The sequence below is a fragment of the Arachis hypogaea genome, chromosome 13 (genome assembly GCF_003086295.3).
Source record: "Arachis hypogaea cultivar Tifrunner chromosome 13, arahy.Tifrunner.gnm2.J5K5, whole genome shotgun sequence".
Classification (NCBI taxonomy): Eukaryota; Viridiplantae; Streptophyta; class Magnoliopsida; order Fabales; family Fabaceae; genus Arachis; species Arachis hypogaea.
This window is the reverse complement of record NC_092048.1, coordinates 112,463,354-112,473,707: the sequence shown is the minus strand read 5'-3', so window position 1 is coordinate 112,473,707 and position 10,354 is coordinate 112,463,354.

Genomic DNA, 10,354 nt, shown 5'->3' with positions numbered 1-10,354 from the left:
ACAAAGGATCTTATGGCATTGCCATGGGTCACAATATGGAGGTCATTTCGGAGGTGAGCGAACAGCCACCAAGGTCCTCCAATGTGGTTTCTACTGGCCTACACTTTACAGAGATTCCCGAGAGTTTGTACGTAACTGTGACAGTTGCCAGAGAGCTGGTAAATTGCCTCACAGTTACGCCATGCCTCAACAAGGAATCTTGGAGATTGAGTTGTTTGACGTATGGGATATTGATTTCATGGGGCCTTTCCCACCATCATACTCAAACACTTATATTCTGGTGGCAGTTGACTATGTATCAAAATGGGTAGAGGCCATTGCCACACCTACCAATGATACTAAAATAGTACTGAAGTTCCTCCAGAAACATATATTCAGCAGGTTTGGTGTCCCTAGGGTACTAATCAGTGATGGAGGCACTCACTTCTACAACAAACAGCTTTACTCGGCCATGGTCCGGTATGGGATTCGCCATAAGGTGGCAACTCCATATCATCCACAGACAAATGGGCAAGCTGAAGTCTCTAACAGAGAACTAAAAAGAATCCTGGAACGGACTGTAAGTACCCGTAGAAAGGATTGGGCATGAAGCTTGGATGATGCTCTGTGGGCTTACAGAACAGCATTCAAGACTCCCATAGGGACCTCTCCTTACCAACTTGTGTATGGTAAGGCTTGTCACCTGCCTGTGGAACTGGAACATAAGGCCTACTGGGCAACCAAGTTCCTTAACTTTGATGCCAAATTAGTTGGAGAGAAAAGATTGCTCCAGCTGAATGAGCTAGAGGAATTCAGATTCACTGCCTTCGAAAATGCCAAGCTTTATAAAGAGAAGTAAAAAAGGTAGCATGACAGAAAGCTGTCATCTAGAATCTTTGAACCAGGACAAAAGGTTCTGTTGTTTAACTCTAGGCTCAGGCTATTCCCCAGAAAACTGAAATCCCGGTGGAGGGGACCATATGTGATTACAAGTGTATCACCATATGGTTATGTGGAGCTTCAAGACATTGATTCTGATAAGAAGTTCATTGTTAATGGACAGGGAATCAAGCACTATCTTGAAGGCAATGTTGAGCAAGAGTGCTTAAGGCTGAGGTTAGATTAAAAACTCAGCAAGGTCCAGCTAAAGACAATAAAGAAGCGCTTGCTGGGAGGCAACCCAGCCATGGGGCATCACTTCCTCTAATCATTTTGCCCTATTCTTGATTTTATTTATTTATATAAAGTTCATTGATACTAAGGTAAAGAGTCAGTTGTATAAGTTTACAGGGTTACAAAAGGATTCTGCACACAAAACAGAGAAAAAGAGCTCACTGACAAGAAAACGCCAATAAAAGTCTGTTTTGGGCGTTCAACGCCCAAAAGAAGCATCCACTGGAAGTTGAACGCCAGTAAAGATAGCCATCTGGGCGTTAAACGCCAAATTTACAGCGTCCTGGGTGTTCAGAAAAACGCCCAGTGACAAAGGAGTTCCTGGCATTCAACGCCAGAAAGAAGCAACAGCTGGGCGTTGAACGCCCAGGAGAAGCAGCAGTTGGGCGTTGGACGCCCAAAACATGCAGCATTTGGGCGTTCAAACGCCAGGATGGTGGGGAGGAGGTAATTTTGTTTTTACTTAATATTTTTCATTTTAATTTTAATTTTCATGTTTAAATTCATGATTTCTTGCATAAACATGTTACAAACCCTGATTTCTAAAATCCCTAATTTCTAAAAATCCTACTTTAAAAATATCAAATGTATCTTAATCCATAAGCACAAATCCTTTTTTGAATCCAATTCAACTCTTTTTCAAAATTTTCAAAACAAATCTATCTCTTTTCATTCAAAAATCTTTTCAACTAATCAATATCTTTTTCAAATCTCCATATTATCTTTTTCAAAAATCCAAATTTATCTTTTTCAAATATCTTTCATATCTTTTCAATTTTAAATTATATCTTTTCTTATCATACTTATTTCTTTTTAAATCATATCTTCTATCTTATCTTTCTCCTTATTTTCGAAAACCCACCCCCCTTCCCTTTTAAAAACACATTCGGCCTCCCTCCTCTCATCCAGCATTCAACACTAGCTCTCCTCCTATTCCCTCTCCTTTCTTTTCTTTTGCTTGAGGACAAGCAAACCTCTAAGTTTGGTGTGTTTATCCGTGATCACTAAACCATACCCACTAAGATCATGGCTCCCAAAGGAAAACAACCCACTCCAAGAGGCAAGAAAGAGAGTATTCCAAAACCACTTTGGAATCAAGGGAGGTTCTTAACCAAAGAACATTCATACCATTACTACAAAATAATGGTTCTAAGATCAGTGATCCCGGAAGTCAAGTTCGATATGAAAGAAGATGAATATCCGGAGATCCAAGAGCAGATTCGAAACAGAAACTGGGAAGTCCTAGCTAATCCTGAAATGAAAGTGGGAAGGAATATGGTTCTGGAATTCTACGCTAATCTGTGGCAAACAGACAGGCAGAGAATATCTGGAACTGCCCTCTATGACTATAGGACTACGGTCAGAGGAAAGATTGTTCACATCCACCCTGACAAAATTAGGGAGATCTTTAAGCTACCTCAGCTGAAAGATGACCCAGACTCCTTCAATAGGAGAATGATGAGAACAAACAAGGGCCTGGATAAGATTCTAGAGGATATATGCATCCCTGGAGCCAGGTGGACCACCAGCACAAGGGGTGTCCCAAATCAACTCAAGAGAGAAGATCTCAAACCAGTCGCCAGAGGATGGCTGGACTTCATGGCGTTCTATATTGCCCACCAGCAACCATTCTGAAGTCAATGTTAAAAGAGCAATGATGATCCATTGCATTATGTTGGGAAAAGAAGTAGAAGTTCATCAACTGATTCCATCTGAATTCTACATACTCGCAAACAAGAACTCCAAGGATGCCAAGTTGGCTTATCCAAGCCTCATCTCTATGCTCTGCAAAGATGCTGGAGTAAAGATGGGAATAACAGAGTATATCTCAGTGGAGCAACCAATCACTAAAATCGCAATGGAAAAACAACAAATGCAGGATGACTCCATCAAGAAGAGGGCGCAAGAATTTCTACCAGAACTCCCTCAATTTGAATACTGGGAACATCTTGAAGCATCTGTTACTAAGTTGCAAGAAGCTATGGACCAAATAAAAGAAGAACAGCAAAATCAACATAGCATGCTCTGCAAACTGCTCAGGGAACAAGAAGAGCAAGGGCGTGACTTCAAGGAACTGAAGCGTCAGAAGTTATCTCTTGAAGGACCAAGCACCTCACAGAGTAGAGGAATATCCACTTCCCAACCTCAAGGTTGTTGAGTTCTAATCTTAGCCTTAACCCTGTGATAATTGCTTTTATTTGTGCTTTACCTTAGAAGTTACATATAAGTAGTAGTAATTAGTATCTATATTTTGATTTTATCTCCAATTAAGCTATAATTTATTTTTCTCATCATCATTAAACATGAATAAAATAGAAGATTTTCTTTAGGATAAGGAGGCAATATTTCTCGAGTTTTTAATACAAGAAATTCTGATTAATTACATGTGGTGGCAATGCTTTCTGCCTTCTGAATGAATGCTTGAACAGTGCATATGTCTTTGGAATTTGATGTTCTTGAATGTTAAATATGTTGGCTCTTGAAAGAATAATAAACATGAGACATGTTATTGGTAATCTGAAAAATCATAAAAATGATTCTTGAAGCAAGAAAAAGTAGTGAATATAAAGCTTGTAAAAAAAAACAAGCAGAAAAAGCCAATAACCCTTAAAACCAAAAGGCAAGGGTAATAAAAAAGATCCAAGGCTTTGAGCATCAGTGGATAGGAGGGCCTAAGGGAATCAAATCCTGGTCTAAGCGGCTAAACTAAGCTGTCCCTAACCATGTGCTTGTGGCGTGAAGGTGTCAAGTGAAAACTTGAGACTAAGCGGTTAAAGTCAAGGTCCAAAGCAAAAAGAAGAGTGTGCTTAAGAACCCTGGACACCTCTAATTGGGGGCTTTAGCAAAGCTGAGTCACAATCTGAAAAGGTTCACCCAATTATGTGTCTGTGGCATTTATGTATCCGGTGGTAATACTGAAAAACAAAGTGCTTAGGGCCACAACCAAGACTCATAAAAGTAGCTGTGTTCAAAAATCAACATACTGAACTAGGAGAATCAATAACACTATCTGAATTTTAAGTTTCTATAGATGCCAATCATTCTGAGCTTCAATGGATAAAGTGAGATGCCAAAACTGTTCGGAAGCAAAAAGCTACTAGCCCCGCTCATTTAATTAGAATCTGAGCTTCACTCAAAAACTCTGAGATATTATTGTTTCTTGACTCATTTGTATTCTATTTTATTTGTCTAGTTGCTTGGGGACAAGCAACAGTTCAAGTTTGGTGTTGTGATGAGCGGATATTTTATACGCTTTTTGGGGTTAATTTCATATAGTTTTTAGTATGTTTTAGTTAGTTTTTAGTTTATTTTCATTATTTTTCTAGGCAAAATTCATATTTCTGGACTTTACTATGAGTTTGTGTGTTTTTCTGTAATTTCAGGTATTTTCTGGCTGAAATTGAGGGAGCTGAGCAAAAATCTGAGTTCAGGCTGAAAAAGGACTGCTGATGCTATTGGATCCTAACCTCTCTGCACTCGGAATGGAATTTCTGGAGCTACAAGAGTCCAATTGATGCGCTTCCAATTGCGTTGGAAAGTAGACATCCAGGGCTTTCCAGCAATATATAATAGTACATACTTTGCTCAAGGATAGATGACGTAAACTGGCGTTCAACGCCAGTTCCATGTTGCAGTCTGGCGTCCAGTGCCAGAAACACGTTACAAGTTGGAGTTCAACGCCAGAAATAGGTTACAGCCTGGCGTTGAATGCCCAAAACAGCCCAGGCACATGAGAAGCTTTAGTCTCAGCCCCAGCACACACCAAGTGGGCCCCAGAAGTGGATTTCTGCACTATCTATCATAGTTTACTCATTTTTTGTAAACCTAGGTTACTAGTTTAGTATTTAAATAACTTTTAGAGATTTAATTTTTATCTCATGACATTTTAGATCTGAACTTTGTACTCTTTGACGGTATGAGTCTCTAAACTCCATTGTTGGGGGTGAGGAGCTCTGCTGTGTCTCGATGAATTAATGCAAGTATTTCTGTTTTCCATTCAAACATGCGCGTTCCTATCTAAGATATCCATTCACGCTTAATTATGGAGAAGGTGATGATTCGTGACACTCATCACCTTCCTCAATCCATGAACGTGTGTCTGACAATCACCTCCGTTCTACATCAGATTGAATGAGTATCTCTTAGATTCCTTAATCAGAATCTCCGTGGTATAAGCTAGATTGATGGCGGCATTCATGAGAATCCGGAAAGTCTAAACCTTGTCTGTGGTATTCCGAGTAGGATTCTGGGATTGGATGGCTGTGATGAACTTCAAACTCGCGAGTGCTGGGCGTAGTGACAGACGCAAAAGGATAGTAAATCCTATTCCGGTACGATTGAGAACCTGCAGATGATTAGCCGTGCGGTGACAGCGCACCTGGACCCTTTTCACTGAAAGGAAGGATGTTAGCCATTGACAACGGTGATCCACCAACACATAGCTTGCCATAGGAGGAGGTGCGTGCGTGAACAAGAAGACAGAGGAAAGCAGAATTTCAGAAGACGAAGCATCTCCAAAACTCCAACATATTCTCCATTACTGCATACAAGTATAATTTGTGTTCTGCCCTTTTTATTTTTTACAATTCAAACTAAAAATTATTATTGATATTATATCCTGACTAAGAGTTACGAGATAACCATAGCTTGATTTAAGCCAACAATCTCCGTGGGATCGACCCTTACTCACGTAAGGTATTACTTGGACGACCCAGTGCACTTGCTGGTTAGTTGTGCGAAGTTGTAAGAGAGTAATGTGAACATTGACATCACAATTTCATGCACCAGGGGTCCACCATATCCATCATCTTGGTACGCTCCCTAGAATGGCTCTTGACTATAGTAATTTGGTGGGGGTTGGTTGTCACGAAAGGGTCCACCATAACTATTGTCTTGGCATGCATTGTCAAATGGTCTTTGTCTGTGGTACTGTGGAAGGTGTTGTTGCCAAAAGGGTTGATCAGATCCTCGTGGCTCCTTCCATCTCTGATTGTTTTGACCTTGATGCATGTTCCTGTTTTAATTTCCATTCCTTGCAACAACATTGGAACCAAACTCAAAGCGATGGGGATGAGAACTCAAAGCAACTAATAAAAATTAAAAACAAAGATAAAATCAAATAAACAAGCAAAATAAAATATTTACAATAACCAATAATAAGGCACACATTTGCAATTCCCCGGCAACGGCACCATTTTGACGATCGGATTTTCTATCAGTAAAGAAATTTTATAAATATATAATCGCGTTGTAAGTATAGCTTCTAAACCAACAGAGAATCCTTTCGTACAAAAGTTTGGTTGTCACAAGTAACAAAACACAGTAAAATTTATAACCGAAGTATTTAAACCTTGGGTCGTCTTCTCAAGGAATTGCAGGGAGGTATGATTTATTATTGTTTATGTAAAAAGATATGTTTTTGGGTTTTTTTAAAATAAGGAACAAGTAATTTAAATGACAAGAAAAATAAATTAATAATAATAAAAATCTCTTGGCAAGGTATAAGAACTTGAAGTCCTATCCTAGTTATCCTTATCAGGTGTGATGAGAATTGGATTCTGCTCCCACTTTAATTAAACCTTGCTAAACAGAGGAAAGTCAAGTGGACTAATTATTTTGATCCTCAAGTCCTGGTCAACTCCTATGGAAAGACTAGAGTTATTGGAGTACAAATTAACCAGCAAAAAATTCCAATTTCAATCAACAGCTGAGTTTGATAACTCAAGTGTTGCTAATTACTTAACCAAAGCCAAAAGGGGAAAATATCTTAAATTAAATTAAAAGCATCCATAACATAAAATAAAGCAAAATCAAATCTGAAATAACTCAAATTGTATTAAATAGAAAATCAATATAAACATAAAGAGTTCATAAACTAAATTGAGAAAATAAATAAAGGGACATTGAACCTAGAAATTGAGAAGAAGAAATCCTAAATCCTAACCTAAGAGAGAGGAGAGAACCTCTCTCTCTAAAAACTACATCTAATCCTAAAATTGTGAATTATGAGAACATGTTCAAGCATGCCCTAAGTCTTTGCATGTTCCCTGGCTTTATTCTGCGTTTCTGGGCCAAAAACTGGGTCAAAACGCGGCCCAAAATTTCCCCCAGCGATTTTTGTTAATTCTGCAGATCGCGCTTGTCACTCATACGCGTCGGTCACGCGTACACGTCACTGACCAAATTCCCTTTCCACGCGTGCACGTCAGGCGCGCGCTCACGTCATTGTGCTGATCTGCTTCCACGCGTACGCGTCAAGCATGCGTACGCGTCACTGTGATTTTCTCCGTTTTGCGCGCACGCGTGAACCATGCGTGCGCGTCACTTCTCGCTGGTTGTCTCCTTTATGCTCCTTCCATTTTTGCAAGCTTTCTCTCCATTCTCTAAGCCATTCCTGCCCTATAAAGCCTGAAACACTTAACGCACAGATAACGGCATCGAATGGTATAAAGGAGAAATTAAAATACACAATTTGAAGCTTTAGGAAGCAAGTTTTCAATCATAGAATAAATCCAGGAAGGAATTGTAAAACCTTGCAAATCATATGATTAAGTGGATGAAAAGCTAATAAAAACCACTCAAATTAGCACAAAATAAACTATAAAATAGTGGTTTATCAGTCACCAGCATTTTTTATAAAAGACCCCTAATAGCTATAATTTGGTCAATGTAAAACTGTGTTAGGTTGATTTATGTGTAAAGAAGCAAATGGTCATTTAGCACTTTCCAAAAAATTTGGTTAATGAAACTTATTTCTTCGTATTAAGAATTTTTTTTAAATTCGCTTGGATACTATGCCTCGAATGAGAAAAATTTGTAACCACCATTGGTAAGGTTGGTAGATACTTAAGTCTTTTTAAGGTACTATAATGTCATAATGTTACAAATGAAAATAACATTCGAACATTGAGGCTTAGTTTGGTAAACTTTTTGAAGAGATGTTTGTAGTTTTCAAAAGTACAAGTATCTTGTTTTGTGTTTGATAAATAAAAAAGTTCATGTATTTGTACTTATAGTTTCTAAAAGTTTGGAGTGCTTATAAAAGTGGCTAAGGAGGAGCTTTTAAAGACTTAGATGTGTCTACAATGAATGTGTCTTCGGTTACTCTTGTTTGGATGTGTCTATAATGGATGTGTCTTCTGTTACAAAACTTGCTAAGATGTGTCCGCTGTTTAAAACTTCTTTAGATGTGTCCTTAACAGATGTATTTTCTGTTTCAAACTTCTTTGGATATGTCTATCATGGATGTGTCTTTTCTTTAAAATTTGATTGGATGTGTCTTTCATGAATATGCCTTTTGACTAAATGATTTTTCCAAACAGGAGTGCATCTTTAATAGTTGTGTTTTTAATGGATGTGTCTGCTGTTAGATATGTCTTTAAGACTGTGCTTGTTTTTTAGAACAGGACAAGACAAGAGACTGAGGACAAAATATAAATGACAAAGACACAAAATTTTGTGTTCTTGTATTCTGTTTGGTGATAAACTAGAACAAATTATGAAAATCCAATTCATTCTCATCTTTTCCAATTAAAGGTGGAGAGATTCTAAGCAAAATATAAAGTAGAGAATATAAAGATCTTCGCCGTCGCTCGGATGAACCACAGCTCGCTTCTGAGCACCTGGACCTGTATCTGAAAAACAAGAGATATATACGGAATGAGAACCCTCGACCCATGGGTTCTTAGTACGGTAAAAGTGCCAAATAAATACAATGCATTGCAATAAAAACTCACTAAGCATCCTAAACTTCCTTTCACCAAATATTCATTCTATGTTCTCGCTAATCCATAAACAGGCAACTGACATAAGGGAAAGCTAAATCTAATTCATATTTTTCATGCTTCCCAACTTTCTAACTCTTCAACAATTCACAATCAGGATTATAAACGAAACCACCCCCAATTATTCTCTCTCAGCAATTCTATATCAATACTTTACATCCTCACCTGGAGCAAGTGAAATCACTTCACTGCGTCTACCTAGGGAGCTCAAATTATCTTAATATCAACCTGGAGCAGTGAAATCACTTCACTGCGTCTACCCAGGAAACTCAAATTAACTCATTCTCTACTTGGAACAAGTGAAATTACTTCACTGCGTCTACCCAGGGAGCTCAATTACCTCATTCAATAATCATCATTATTTAATTACATCATCAACTCATCTCATCAAGAACAGCCCTCAGCGTCCATCGACACCAGCATGAGGGACCTCTCAGTTGTACAAACACAAGTAATACAGGCAAGTAATACACAATAAGGTACAAGTAGAACAAATAGCACATAATCAGGTAACATAGCATATATGATATAACATTCCAAAACAAATAGGCAAACCCAAACAATTAAAACATATGCAAATGATGTATGCCTGTTCTATGGCTGATGATATCATCTGTCGGTTATCAAGCTAACCCGACGTTTTCGGTAGCTAACCCGGGCACAGTCTCTCTGTTGCACATTAATATCATTAGAGGGAATATGTGCCCTGTCACCATTAGATGGTATATGCGCCTTGTCGCCATTAGAGGGTATATGCGCCCTGTCGCCATTACAACCAGAGAGAAAACACAAGCATACACACATCCAACATTTTTCCATCATTATTCATTTACCACATTCGTTCATTAATCATATATGCATCTCCGGCATTCTCGCCACATGTTAAAGCTTCCTCAATCAATTATCATTGTTATCAAATCTCAAACATTAACCTAGAGCAAGCAGAACGAACCACAACCCTTGCTACTACCCAAGTATCACAAATACACATTTATTCATAATCACTCTTCATTTTTACTAATTCTCAAACAATGACCCGGAGGAAGTGGGACGAACCACGACCCTTGCTACTACCTAGGCATCTCAAACATACATTCATTCAAAACTCCATAACTAAACTCATTTATCATAATCCTTCTTCTCATCTCATACCCAGAGCAAGTAGACAACGCTACTGCCTACCACCCGGGGTCACACATCACATTCAACATGTTCTATCATTATTCCCTTACCACATTTAGTTATTAATCATATACATATACATACTCAGCCATAATTCAATTCTTATCACAGCCATTCGGCTCATATTATATACAGTACTTTCGCCTTCATCTTTAGCAACTCATACAATTATCATTCCTCATCATTCATCATTGGTTCTCACTTTACTTCATCCACAAGTTACCACATGTCCTAGT